Source organism: Nipponia nippon, unplaced genomic scaffold (genome assembly GCF_047370975.1).
Source record: "Nipponia nippon isolate SJK-2023a ecotype South Korea unplaced genomic scaffold, ASM4737097v1 scaffold_17, whole genome shotgun sequence".
In the NCBI taxonomy this organism is placed as follows: Eukaryota; Metazoa; Chordata; class Aves; order Pelecaniformes; family Threskiornithidae; genus Nipponia; species Nipponia nippon.
The window spans coordinates 628,353-642,057 of NW_028262333.1; the positions used below are offsets into that span (position 1 = coordinate 628,353).

Below are 13,705 nucleotides of genomic sequence, written 5' to 3' on the forward strand. Positions count from 1 at the left end.
TCCTCATCCCAGCCATCCTCCCCCTGGCCATTCTGGGCAGGGTAGCAAAGCCCTGGCTGTGGTGTTCTCGAGGCAAGGGACGGTCAGGAGATGTGTGCCTCAGTTTCCCTGTCAGGTAGATGGGGTCAGCGCTCCAGACTTTATGCCCAGAGCTGCTGGAGCTGCTGGTAACCCACGTGCACGGGGCTGGGGGAGGCACCCGCTGAGTCCCAAGGGGGACGTTTGCCGCGTGTGGGGTCTCTGCTCTCCCCCCTGCAGCTGCTGGCACCGGTGCTGCCGTGCAGGGGGGCTCTGCGACCGCCCGGCTGGGAGTTGGCAGTGAGAGGCGAGGAGCCGAACCCCAGCCCTGCTTGCTGACAAGGAGGAGACCGGTGCTTCCCCGCAGCGGCTGGAGCAGCTGGTTCATGGGCAGGCTGGGGGCAAGTCAAAGATTCTTCAATTAAGGGGCTTTTTTTGGCCAGAAATTGCAAATATTGTCCAAACCTAATTCTCTCTCAGGGACAGGGTCAGCCTTGCTAATTTTTCTGGCTGAAAAATAGCGGGGGAAAGAGAGAAGGAAACAATCAAAGCGCTCTGAGTTGGCATTTCCTGAACTAAGTGCCGTATTTTTTTAATTTGGGTGTGTGTGAGAGACACAGCTTTCCATCCTGCACCGGCATGTCATGCAACCCCCCCAACAACTGCAATCAAAACAAACTGCTTGGAAAGGGTTGAAACAGAGCAGTTGGAGCCACAGCAAACCAACAGTGCTGTCGCAGGGGGAGGCTGGGTTTGGGTTTTGCCTTGTCATTTCCAGAGAGGCTTTGTGATTTCCACTTTTCCTCCTTCTGTGGGATGGGAAGGACTTTCCCCATCCCTGCCCTCTCCCGGCTGGGTTTTGGGGTGGCCCCTCTGGGTGGGATCTCCTCGCCCTCCCAGCCCTGTCCCATCCGCCTGCCCATGCCAGGCACCCCAAACTGGGAGCCTTGGGAAAACCAACGGCAAGAGCGCGGTGTCCCCTCCAGCTCCCCGAAGGGGCTGCCAGCCTCTGGGTGCTGGCAGAGTGAGCCGCGAGCACCGCAGGCAGCATCGGCTGCACGCAGGCACGGTTTGCCCGGCTCTTCCCTGCCAGCTGTGGGAAGGGGACGTGGGCACGTGTGGGAGGGTGCCCGCTGGCAGGCGTCGGGATGGGGAGCGCAGGCGACGTGCAGGCCTGCGTCAGCAGCGAGCCCCACCGGGGCGGGCTGGGTGCTGCTGGCTGTGCCCCGCTGAGTCAGTGGGACGGGTGCGGAGGCGGTTAGCCCTGCGGCGTTTCGGCACGGGCTGGGGAGCTGGGAACGGGCCTGGTGGGAACAGGGCTGTGTGATGTGTGGGGTGCGCCATGCCAGCAGCATGGCATGGTGGCTGTGCCGGCATCACGTGGCTGTCCCCGGGGACCTGTCCCTGATGTGGCTGTCCATCCACCTTGTGGATGGATGGGTCTGGCTGTGTTTGGGGGTGGCTGGAGGATTAGGGCCTCTTGCCAGTCCTGGCCAGGCGATGGGGACCAGCCCGGCCACCCCACTGTGTCCCCCGGCACCCAGTGCTGTCCCTCGCCCCGCGCTGCTCTGAGGCTCATCCATTGCTCAGCTGTGAACAGCAACCGGAGCAAGCGGGGTCCCCGTCCCCACGGCACCCACCCGGGACAGGCTTTGAATCTCCCGCCTCCAAGGCTGGCATCGGGGCAGGCAGGGCACGAGCTGGCGAGGGGACACGGGGACAGCAGCGCGTGGGTAAGGAGGGGACACGGCTGCTTCTCCGGTGACGTGGGGACGGCTCTGTGCTGCGTGGGGCGAGGGCGGCCGGGTCCTCCCCGCCTGCAGGGCGGGCAGGGGCAGGCAGGGCGCGCAGGGGCAGGCAGGGCGGGCAGGGCGGGCAGGGGCAGGCAGGGCGGGCAGAATGGGCAGGGCGGGCGGGCAGAATGGGCAGGGCGGGCAGCCCAGCCTGCCTGCTCCGGCCTGGGCAGCACCGCCACCTGCCGTCCGCCCCGGCCTCCCTACCCGGCCACGCTGCCTGCGCCTGCCTGCGCCTGCCTGCTGCACCTGCCCCTGTGCGGGCAGGCGGGGCCGGGCCGTCGGGGGCCGCAGGGCGGAGCAGGCGTGCGGGGCCCCCTGCCCCCGGGCTGGGGCCAGGGCAGGCCGGGGCTCCGTTAATCCTGCCGTGGTTAACGTGGGGTGGACCGAGTGCCCGGGGAGCCGCGGGGAGCGGTCCCCGCTCCCGGGCGAGGCAGGCGCGGCCCGGGATGCTCGCGCCGCCTGGCAGCAGCAGGACAGGGACGGTGCATCGCGTCCCTTCGCAGGGGCAGGAGGGGCCGGGAGCGCGGGGGATGTGGTGGGGGACAGCGCAGGGCGCAGGGAGCAGCCCCCCGGGGCTGTGCTCCACAGCCGGCTCTTGTCCCTCTTTTCTGCCCCAAACCGTGCTGGCACCAGACCGTAGGCTCCCACCCTGCTCCCAGCCCCAAAGGACCGGCCAGGACAGAGTCACACGGGAGCCGAGGCCTTTATTGAGCCCAGGGTGGCTGGGTGGCACGTGCCGGGCAGCAGCGGTGTGCCAGGCCATCTGCCCACCAGCCGCATCCTCTTGCAGCGAGCGGTGACTCGCGGGGACATCCGTCACCGCCAGCGTGGGGCGGCCTGGGCTGGGTTGCCCACCTCCCCATGGTCGGGGTAGCCGGGGTCTCCCCCTCCCGCTCGCAGCCCCCCAAGCCATCCCATACCTCGATCGCCAGCTCTTCCGCAGGCTGTGGCTCCCCGTGAGATGGGCCGTCTCCAGCCGCTGAGCCGTGGCCCCAAGAACAGTATTTCCAGGAATCCCCAACCTAGCGCCTAAGGGATTCCTGGGAAAACTGGACCCTGAGGGCACGGCGACCTGGGCTCTCTGCCAGCCCCGCACGTCCTTGCTGCCAGCTGGGCTCTGCGTGTGGCTGATGGGGGGGTGCCACTGCTGCGTCCCTGCTGTCCCCCCACCGCCCAAGGCTCCCACGTTTCTGCGCGACTCCTCCCGCTGGTGCCCAGTGCCAGGCCAGGAGTCCTGAGCAGACATGGGGGTCCCTCTGCTGCAAGGAGAAGCCTCCCCACCCTCCTCTCCCCCCTTGCTCTCTGCAGGGATTGGGAGCTTTGGGGTGAGCCCTTTCCTGTAGCCAGGGGCCAGCTCTCCTTGCGTCACTCGTCCCAGCGGGTGGAGAGTCCCAGAGGTCCCCACGGTGCGCAGTTCCTCCCTTCCCGAGCTACAGTGCTTCATCTCAGACTCCCAATTGACCAGAGATGCAGCACTGCACCTTGGGCTGGGAGACATGGAGGAGCCCACGGTCACCCTCGCTGCGGCTGGTGTGCGTCCGTGAGTCATGCCACGGCAAGGCTGTGTGTCTGCCTGCCTGGCTGGCTGCAGGCAAAGAGGTCTCCCCCCTTCAGAGCCATGTGCCCGCATCCCCCGTGCCTAGCCCCAGCACAATGGCAGGACAGACCTGGGCTTGGTAGCTCAGCCTGGCCCCAGCTCTGCAGGGACAGACAGGGATAGGGACAGATGGGGGGGTTCTACCTCCGAATCCGTGTACCCCTCCTGAGAGCCAGTGCGGAGCTGGGCAAGAGGCGAGGGTGACAGGAGTCCCCCCAGAGTCCAGGGCTGCCACTCAGCGGGGCCAGGACACCCCAGGACAATGTGGGGTGTGGGTATCACACAGTGCTTCCCTCCCTGCCCCCCGCCCCTTCCCCGCCTGGGGGATGAGGAGCGTGTGAAAGCTCCTGCTGTCCCTCCCCACCCCTGTCCCTGTCCCAGTCCCCATCAGAGGAGAGCCTGCAGCTGGCCAGCACCTGTGAGAGGCTTCAGCCTCCGCTTCCCAAGCTCAGACATAGGCCCAATCCGTTCCCAGGGCGGCAGGGCTGAGCCCAGCCCTTCCCATGGGCAAGGACCAGGGGCTGAAGCCCATCTGGACCCAAGGGTGAGGATCCAGGGAGAAGCAGGAGGAGAGAGAGGATGGAGGGAGCAGCCAAGCCCAAAAATGTCTTTCACAGGCGAACACTAATATCCTGAGCAGAGCCAAAACATGATAAACAGACCATCTATCACAACCGCATCCCACTGCCGGGCCGCGGCACTCCCAGCAGCCTGACAAGAAGCAGATGGTGCATCTCCGGCGTGAACCCCTGCATCCGGCACCGGGGCCCCCGGCCGGGTGTGCCCAGCTGGGAACTGGGGCAGAAATCACCCCGTGCAATGTGCTGGGCTCCCCGTCTGCTGCCCCTGGTTCTCGGTAGGAAAGAGTGGGGAAAAGAGCCCTGTGGTGCCCCAAGCTTGCTGTGTCCGTCAGTCAGGAAGGAGGTTTGGGAGCAGCCTTGGCTGGCGCGGGGTTATCTCCATACTGGCCATGGCTGGGCCAGCCCTGAGCCCTGGCCAAGTCTGGGAAAAGCCATAGGGACCTGGAGCCAGGGGAGGTGCCACAGGGACCCTTCTGCTACCCTATGCCTTTGCAGAGCCTCTGCCCCACTGCCAGCCCCACCAGGCAGCGCCCCGGCCCCATGCACAGCCCCGGGAAGGGGCCGCTCTGCTTTCTGCGAGGAGCGATGCGCGGCACTGCGGCGGGCCCTGGGAGCCAGCCCCACTTTGCACACCCGGGCAGTGGGGAACAGGGGCAGGTTTGCCCGCAGCATGCGGCTACCTGTGCCCAGGGAAAGGGCACGCGGTGGTGCCCGCGCTGGCAGCGTGCTGGCATGCTGGCTCTGCCCAGCTCTCGCTGCTGGCTGTGTTTCTGGGACTGTACAGTCATCATGTGCCTTCGGCAGCCTTGATGTCCCCAGGGACTCCCACAGCCGAGCCTGTAAGAGACAGAGGGTGGCAGTCAGCATGGTGGTGTGGAGCCGTGAGCTCTCGGGTCCCTTCCCGGGCAGCTGCTATGGGCCCCCCCGGGTGCCCAGCACCCCACGGGACTGAGGGCAGCAATGCCAACAGCTCTGTGCACACAAGAAACCTTACGATAGCTACTCAAAGGCCTGCCTTTGATTGCTCGAAGCCATGTGTGCCCAAAGCCCAAGGGCATGGGGCATGTTCCCCTCTCCCGGTAGGTGGCTGGCACGTCCCCAGGCATGCGGGGAGTCCTGCAGCGGGGCCCGGGGATGGCCCCTGTCCTCTCCCTGCCACTGCCCTGGCCCTGGTGGGAAAAACTGTGATGGAGCCTTCTCTGCCCCTGCAGTGTGGGGCCGGGAGCCCTCAGCTGCCATCCCCGGGAGGTGGTGGCAGGAGAAGAAACACCGAGAAAAGCTGGAGGAATGTGCTGGGCTGTGCATCCCGCTGGGCTGGAGGCAAAACATCTGCTGGGGCTCGCCCACCCCTGCCTGAGGGGAGGTCGGCACCCTTATCCTCTCCCTGATGTCCCCATCGCAGCCTCCCCATCCCACGATGGGGCAAAAAGACAGTGCCACAGGGCCTGTCCTTTCCCCCTTGTCTCCACTCTCTGTTTTATCCCGGTTTCCCGAGGAAAGGAGGCTGCCACCAGCGTGCCATGCAACTCACTTTGCTGCTGGGGGACTGACTTGTTGGGGGACACCAGTGTCTCCCGAGCACAGCCTGCCAGGAGGAGAGCTCCGGCCCCAGGTTGCTCGTCCCCTCGCTCATGTGGGTGCGAACACGCCACGTGGCTTCAGAAGAAGACACCAGAATAACAAATGGCTGGACTCGTGGTCCTGCCGATGCTGAGGTGGCCACCAGCCGCCACCGCATCCCCCAGCCAAGGCTCTCCGGAGGGTGCCCGGGGCACGGCGTGCGTGCCCAGGACAGACCCCCGGCTCCTTCCTTGGTCATGCCAACACCGCCTGGCATTGCCCTGGCTCCTACCCACTGCTCACCTCCAGCCTTTGCCTCTGCCGAGCCGCTTCCCCTGCTCGCCTGCCCTGCCGCTGCCAGTGGGTGCCGGGAGGATGGGAGCAGGCGGGTGAGCGCTCGGTGGCCGCGAGCTGCTGCCCCGGCGGCGCTGGGCTGAGTCAGAGCTCGGCCCTCCCCGTGCTTACAACACAGCGCCCTTTCCCCTCTCCAGGCACGCCGCCGCTGCAGGAAATGTCCTTTTTTAATAGCAGTTGGGATTTGTTTCCTCCTTGAAACTCCCCAGCCCTGCGAGGCCAGGCGCGAGGCCAGACCTGGGCTTCTGAGGGAAACCTGAACGCCCCGGCCAGGACGGCTCTGCTGTGAGCGGCTCGGGGCTGCCCCGCTCTCTGGAGGAGGGTGGAAGGCACTAGGTGATGCTCAGCCCCATGTGGGCACCCTTTCCCCTCCTCCTGGCCCCCAAAAGCCTGATCTCCACCAGCCGTCAGGGCTCCATCCCTGCCGCTGCGGATCTCTGATCCGGTTCTGGTCATCAGCTACCCAAGCAGCCCTGATGCCACCTCCCGCTGGCTGAGGGACTCATTGCTGGGTGACACCGGGCAAGGTAAATCCTGCCCAAGGACCCTGCCAAGTGCCCCCTCCTGGGTGGCGAGGGCTGGGACAATGGAGGGGAACGTGCTTTTGCTGGAAGGACTCACTCAACTCTATAGAAGCTTAAGGGACTGACCCCAGGGCAGCTTCGGCTGCCTGTTGGGTGTCCCTCGCAAGCAGCGATTGCACAGGGATGCTGCTTGCTGTCGCTTTGCAGCACAAGCTGGTGGCGGGACAGCTCCAATGCTCCTTCCCACTGGGGCCTTCCAGCTCCCCCAGCATCTCCATCCCGTCCCCCAGCATCTCCATCCCGTCCCCCACGGACAATGGTGGCCTCTGCAGAGGAGAGGTGCCTCCTCCCTCCCTTCCTCCCTCCCTCCCTCCCTCGCCAGGGCTGGTATTAAATCAAAGGTTTATGAGAAAATGGAGGGGCCAAGGGAGATCCTAATCTGGTCGCAGGCTGATTAACCCCGAGTTCAGGCTGAGGTCCTGATGCTCAGCTATAAATAGCTCTGCCTTCCCTTTCCCATCCTCCCGCCGGGGCTGCAGCGTGCCTGCCCTTTTATGGTCAAAAAGGCAGATTTGGAGACCGAGCGGCCCCCATCTCCCATGCTGGGGGCGAGCCAAGGGGGCCCAGGGGGACGCTGCTCTTTCTCGCTGGGTTTCGCTGGGATAAATTATAATGCCAAGAACAAAGGAGCAGGTTTGGGGGGCTGAGAGCAGGGGATGGGTGCAGAGGGGAGAGCGCATCTGGTTTGTGCTCCTTCCTCCCAGGCAGGCGGCCCCTCTCCTGGTGCCAGAGCAAGGGAGAAATCACCTAATTTGGTGTCTCTGCTGAGAGTGGGGCTCCTCCGCACCCCGCTTGAGGCGCAGGGTGGTGGCACGGTGGGGACAGCGGGAGGGAGCCCAGGGACAGATGAGGCCTCTGCCACCTCCAGGCTGCAAACACAAGCTTACATCTCCCTGTTTGTCACCCCGAGGCAGGGGACAAATCCCACCATCCCTGCCTGGCCACCACTGTGCCCAGTCCCGTGCTGGTGTGCAGGACCCACCGGCTCCTGCAGAGCTGCTGGTGCTGGCCGCTGTGGCAAGGGGCTGAAACCCTCCAGCAACACCAAAGCCTGGCTTGGGGGTGGGAAAGAGCCTCTGGAGGGGCAGGAGTGTCAGGAAGGGGATTCATGGCTGGAATAAGCATGGCTAAGGAAGAGCCAAGGCACACAGCAGCCTGGTCATCGCCTTTCCCACAGCCTCAGCTCTTCCCCACTGCCCCCAGCCCACTGACCATCGCCTCCCCATCCTCAGCTGAGTTCCTCCTCCCAGAGCTGCCTCCCCCTCCACAGGGCAGCACAGCCCCAGGCCCCCTCCCCAGCCCACTGCTGGAAGGCGATCCGGGGGCAGGGCGAGCCCACCGGCGGGGGCTGACGCCTGCCGGCCCCGGAGCAAGCGGAGCGTGGGAGCGGGCGCCGGCACCAGCCCTCCTGCTCTGTTTACACGTCACATTCCGGGTCCGGAGGAAGTGGTGCAGGGGTGAAGTCCCAGCGGGGACAGACCGTCACGTCACCAGCCTCCAGCCTTCGCTGGGAAGGGCTGGTGGGAACCCAGAGCACTGCGGGGAGAGCTCCCCATGGACGCCGTTCCCAGGCGGTGCGGGGCAGCTGCTCCAGCATCCTCCTTGCTCCCTGGGCTCTGCTCCTCACCCCGCTCTTGCATGGCTCCCCGCCGGAGCTGGCCGGAGGAGCTGGCGGAGGGGAACGCTTCTCGGCACGGCGGGCATGCAGGAGCTCACATGAGGCCAGCAAAGAGCCTGGAGCCGGAGTGGGCAGGGAGCAGCGAGGCTCCCTCTCCTCTCACGGAGGCACAGCCATGGTGTGGCTGGAGCTCATTAAGCTGCCAGCACTCTTGGCTGCTTATCCGGGCTTTATCATCTTATCTCTGCTCTGGCAAGGGAGAGGGGGAGTGTGGGGGGTGGTGGTGTGCAGCATCGCCTGGACATGAGAGGAGCCCAGTTAGTAAATCACTTCCCCTGCAGGCCCCAGCTTTCCCAGCCCTGCCTGTTGCCTGCCCAGCCAAGCAGTAAAAGACACTGAAAGAAAATGCCCTAAATGGGTTGAGCACCCAGCAAGCAGGAGATGAGATGTGGGAAAAGATCGAGCACAGAAGTTACATCAGGACCGATACTCGGGCGCCGTTTCCCTGTAGCGCCCGTGGAGCCGGGATCCCCCGTGCTGGCAGACCCTCCGGCAGGGCTGGCCGGGGAGCGCCCAGCGTGCGGGGAGAGCGGTGCAGCCCCTCTGGGGTGGGGCTCATGGGGGCTGGAGGAGGGGAATAGTAGAAATGAAATTTTAAAAATAAGGTTGAAAAGGGACGGGAAAAAAAGGAAGGGCAAATCCGTGATGAGGGATCCCAGGTAAGAAAGCCAGGCTGGAAAAGAGAGACGTTGCCCTGTGTACCAGCCACTAGCGAGTTGGTCCCGCAGTGAGCGCCAGGGTGACCTGTTGGCCACCATGGAGCATCTGCCCCACACGCGGCACGGTGTATCCCACGGCCCCGTCCCAGGCCCTGTCTGCTGCCGTCCCTTGTCCAAGGGAAGCTGCTCGCCCACCTCCCAGCAGAGCTCAGCCTAGGGAGAGACAGTGCCGTCCTTCCCCTCCCGCCCTGTGTTGCCCACCATGGCAGGGATGTCCCTGCAGAGCAGCGGAGATGCGCTTCCTCCCAACGGTCTTGAGGCGAAGACCTGACTGCCTGCACGCCGCTGGCTGGCACCCACAGACCCTGCTGCCCCAGGGTGGGAATCCTCCGGCATTGCCTCTGCGGCCGCTGGGGAAGGGGCTTAACAGAGCTGTCGCAGCCCCATCCCAACACAGCCTCAAACGGGGCCGAGCTCCCTGAGATTCACGGGGGGGCAGATTGCCAGGGCAGACGGCTGTGCCCCGGGCAGCTCCAGCAGCACGCTGCCTCCCGGCATGCTGACCATCTCCCGTGGCTCCAGCACTGCACAGCACCGTGCTTCCCTGCTTCAGCCACAGTGGGACAGGGAAGACGTTGGAGCTCAGCACCTCCTACTTCCATGTCTCACATCAAACAGAGCCTGGGCAGGCTGGCTGCCTCTCGCTCAGCCCGACCGCACACGTGTCTGTTCACCTGCCTAGCTGACAGCTGCACAGCGTGCACCTAATGCGGGCACACGGCTGGCTCCGGGGGCTTGCCGGCCCTCCAGAAGAAGCCCCCTCCCCATCCCCACGGGCAGTGTGACCATCCCCAGCTTGTCCACTAGCACAAACCAGCTTCATCCCTTACCTCCACCCAGCAGTGGGAAGATGCTCGCTCACAACAGCCGCAGCCCTGGCGCTGGAGCATGGCCCGGCTGCACTGGCACTGCGATGGGCTCCCGCCGTGCTGCTCTGCAGAGGCCAGCTCTGCCCCGATGCCGCTGCTTCTCCCTGCCCCAGGACGGTGCTGGCACAGCCTTGTGCGGCCACATCATCTCCATACTCAGCTCTGCCAGCTGCATGGGCTGAGTGTGCAGCAGGGATTTGGCTGCCGCTGCTGGGATGGGTCCCTGTCCATCCCTGGGGCAGCCCGGGGCACTCACCAGCCCCTTTTCCTGCCCGGGCTGGCATCGCTGGGGTGTGGGACAGAAAAGCCCAGTCCCTGCCAGGTAATTGCATCCCTGGCTCTGCACGGGGTCTGACTCCAGCCTCTGCGCCTTGTCTCCGTGACCATGCCAGATGAGCCTGGCCCCACACCTGCTGTCCCTGCCCTGAGCCAAAGGAATGGGGCACCCCGAGGGGCTGGGGGAGCACTGACACCTCCTGGCCAGTGACCCCCTTGGTGGCTGGTAGGGGAGGAGGAGGAGGAGGCCCTACTCCCCTGTGTCCTCTCCAAGCCCGGCTGCCGGGTGTTGCTGGGAGGCAGGCACTGCCCTGGCTCCCCGGGACATCCCCAGAGTGGGGCAGGCAGCACGTCCCCACCGCCTGGGGAGGCCAGAGCCCGGCGTGGAGGCAGGGCTGAGACAAACTCTGTGAATGTGCATGGTCCCAGACAGGCAAAGGGGTTCGGGGTTCAGGAGCGGCGAGTGCTCCCCCAGTGCCCACTGGCCTGTGGCCACGGGATGTGTGTTGGGCTTCATCTGCCCCCCTGGCTGGAGCCTCCCACTGTGCAGGATCTACTCCACTTGCCTCCTCTGTGTGCTCCTGGCCAAAGCCAAAGGATGGTGAAATGGCTCCAGAGCTCAGATTTACAGCCTCTTGCCTCATTGCTGCTCAACTACGGCTCACTCATGCAGACAAGCTTTCTCTGCTTCTGCCCCGCACGGGTTAAGGCACTGGGGCTGCCCCAGGGAGTGCGCTGGGGTCCCCAGCCCGGTGCTCAGCCCCCTGCACTGCCTGTGCTCCTGCCTGCAGGATGTCTGTGCCATGCCACTGCCCACCACCTTCGCCAAGACACAGCGGTGACCGGAGTGTAGTGCCTGCATGCCTGCCTGCTGCTGGCAAGAGCCATCGTGGGCCAGGAGGCAAAGCGTGGCGGAAGCTGGCGGTATGGCTCGTCGTGGCCCTGTTCGCCGGGAGCCACGGCAGGCTGCACCGCCAGGCACTGGCTTTCCCCGGCTCAGCCCCAGGAGAGGAGGAGCAGTGGGATGCCGGGGATGAGCAAAGGCAGGTTTCACTGGGGGTGCAGAGGAACAAGCCTTGGAAAAGCCTGATCAGGAGCAAGGCTGGTTCTCGGACAGAAAAGGAGACCAATAAAAGAAAAAAAAATAAAAAGCCCTTAATCATCTCCAGACTGCCTCTTGACAAGTGTGGAGGGAAATGCCGCTCTATCCAGCAGCCACCCAGAGCTGCAGCCTGTCTAGACACAGCCTTCCCCGAATTCCTGCTGATAACTGCTTGGGAAATCTTTGGCGGAGGCATCTGCCTGTGTTTGTTGGAAATTAACTCCTCTCCTGTCGGCCGGCAGCGGGGAGGCAGTGGCGTTGCCCTTTGGCAGAGCCGGTGTGCGGAGGCCAGGGAGCCGGGGCAGGCACAGGCGGGATAGCCCCATGCCGGGGACACTGCCGCTGGGATGGGGACACAGGCCACGTCGCACTGGTGGCTCCCCATCCCCATGTGCAGCATCCCAGTGCCGAGATGCCACAGCTTCCCTGGGAGCAGGCAGCACCAGCGGGAAGACCTTGAGGCACAGCAGGATGGGGATAGACTGGGACCATGGTGGCCACGGCTGCCCTGAGAGCTTACAGTGCCCTGGTTACTGTCACCGCCCCTTTGCAGAAGGACACACAGCCCACACGGGAGCTTGCACCCCCAGGGATGGCACTGGATGCTGGCTGGACCCGCTGTCCTCCCGCTGGACCCACTGGAGTGACAGCTGGTGGTTGTCCCTGTGGCGGCTGGAGCTGCCCCGCAGAGGAAGGAGGCAGGGGGACATGGCAGATTGCTGCCACATGCCCGCACGGTGTCCCCAGGTGACCTGCTGGGAGGGGACAGCCACTGCTGGCGCCCTGGGAGCGGAGGGACAGCGTGGAGCTGGCCAAGGCAGCACCACGTGCTGTGAGGGAAGGGCAAGGAGGAGGCACGACCCGGAGAGCCTCAGGGAGCCTTTGCAAGGTCTAAGCTCACGGCTGTCTAGGAACAAGCTGTGTCCGTCCCCTCACACCATATGGGGCCAGCAGCCCTGCCATCACCATTGCCATTGCCACTGCCGCTGGCTCCCACAGAATGACCGTGCTCGGCAGCCACTGCTCCAGCTCCAGGGGGACGAGGACGCGGCAACCATTCACCCAGTGAGTAACGGAGCCAGGGAAACGCCAGCGGCTGAGAGCACGCCAGTGGTGCCGGCCGGGGGGCAGAGCGAGGCAGCGGCACAGATGGTGAGCCCCAGCCCCATCCCCTCCCCAGCCTGTTTTCCCCAAAAAGTGGCAGCAGCACGGCTGGCCAGAGCTGAGTGAGCAGCTCATGGGCCCTGCTGCGCAGGGAGCCCGCCCGCCCGGGCTTGCCTCCGGCTTCCCATTTTTTCCATCCTAGACGTACACAGAGCAGAAAGCAATTCCTCCCCCAGCCCCGGCAGGGCCCTTCCCTGCCTCCAAAAAGCTGGGTGAGCCCCACCGAGCCTCTCTCCCAGGGCCAGGACAGAGCTGTTGGAACAGATTTTGGGGAACCTCTTTGCTCAGGACTGCCTGGCCCCGAGGTGGCTCTAGCCACTCCTTGCCAGCCCCGTGCCCAGCAGGTTTCCCTGCTGGCACCCCGTGGCTGTGCTCCACTTGCCTCCCTCCCTCCTCGGGCACAGCATCCACGTACCTGGGGCGGGGGCACCCCTGCCCATCTCCCCGCAGCCAGCTGGGCTGAGCATCCCGTGGCTGGCAGAGGGGGATGCTGGAGGAGCCGTGCCTTCCCCTGCCTCCTGCCTGCCTGTCCCTGCCCACGCCCAGGGCGGGCACCGGGCAGAGCAGGAGCACCCACGCTCCTGGGGAGTCTCAGCACCAACCGCCCCCCCGTCCCCGCTGCCCCACGCACCCAGCGCGCCCGCCCGCCCGCTCCCTCCATCCACGGGCACCTACCTGCCGCCCCACACCTGCGGCGGGCACCGCGGGGACATGGGCACGCACCCGCCACCTCCTCCCGGCACATTATAAGGTGCCACTGGGACCCCGGTGCTGACAGCTGGGGTTTTTTAAGCGGCTGGCATGGGAGCCCTCAGTGAAAAACTCCTTCCAGGCTGCTCAGAAGCTGGAAAACCTTTTTCTTTTTACCTTATATGAGCTGCAGGAGGAGGCCAGGCTGTCGACGGGCACCGCTGTCAGGGGCGCCGAGGGGATCCATTGGCTGGGGTGCCGTCACGTGGCCCCGCCGCTGTGACCCGCCGCCGCGCAGCCGAGTGTTGCTTTTACCCCCTAAGGAAGGGCTGCTTGACAATTTTCATATTTCTTCTAAATTTGGAGATTTCAGACAATGCTGGGAGGCTTGGCTCGGGATGCCAGAGGCCCATGTGGAAGTCATTAAGTCGGAGAGGGGGAGCGAGGGAAGGAGGGCTGGGGGGAGCGGGGGGGAGGAGAGCGGCCAGGGCTGCGCCGGCTGCCAGCGACGCGCCTGGGAACCCAGGCCATCCCGCCCGGAGAAAGTTGTTTGCAATAACTGACTTCCTCCCAGCCCCGGGACCGCGCACGGGGGGACGCGCACCCCACTGCCAGTGGGGCAGGGGTCCGGCGGGACAGGCTGGCTGCGGGGCTGGGGAGCCAGGGCGGCGCTGGCATCTCTCCCGCCAGCCGGGGGAAGGAAGCGGAGATGCTCCC

General features: G+C 65.3%; 1 long non-coding RNA gene across 1 annotated transcript; it reads right to left on the minus strand.

The window, feature by feature from the left end:
- Positions 1-3,991: 3,991 nt before the first annotated feature.
- Positions 3,992-13,136, minus strand: LOC148056120 (uncharacterized). The gene is made up of 2 exons (XR_015703928.1): positions 12,974-13,136; positions 3,992-4,829 (listed from the first exon to the last, which is right to left on the minus strand). It is a non-coding gene; the product is annotated as an uncharacterized LOC148056120 (long non-coding RNA).
- Positions 13,137-13,705: the final 569 nt, after the last annotated feature.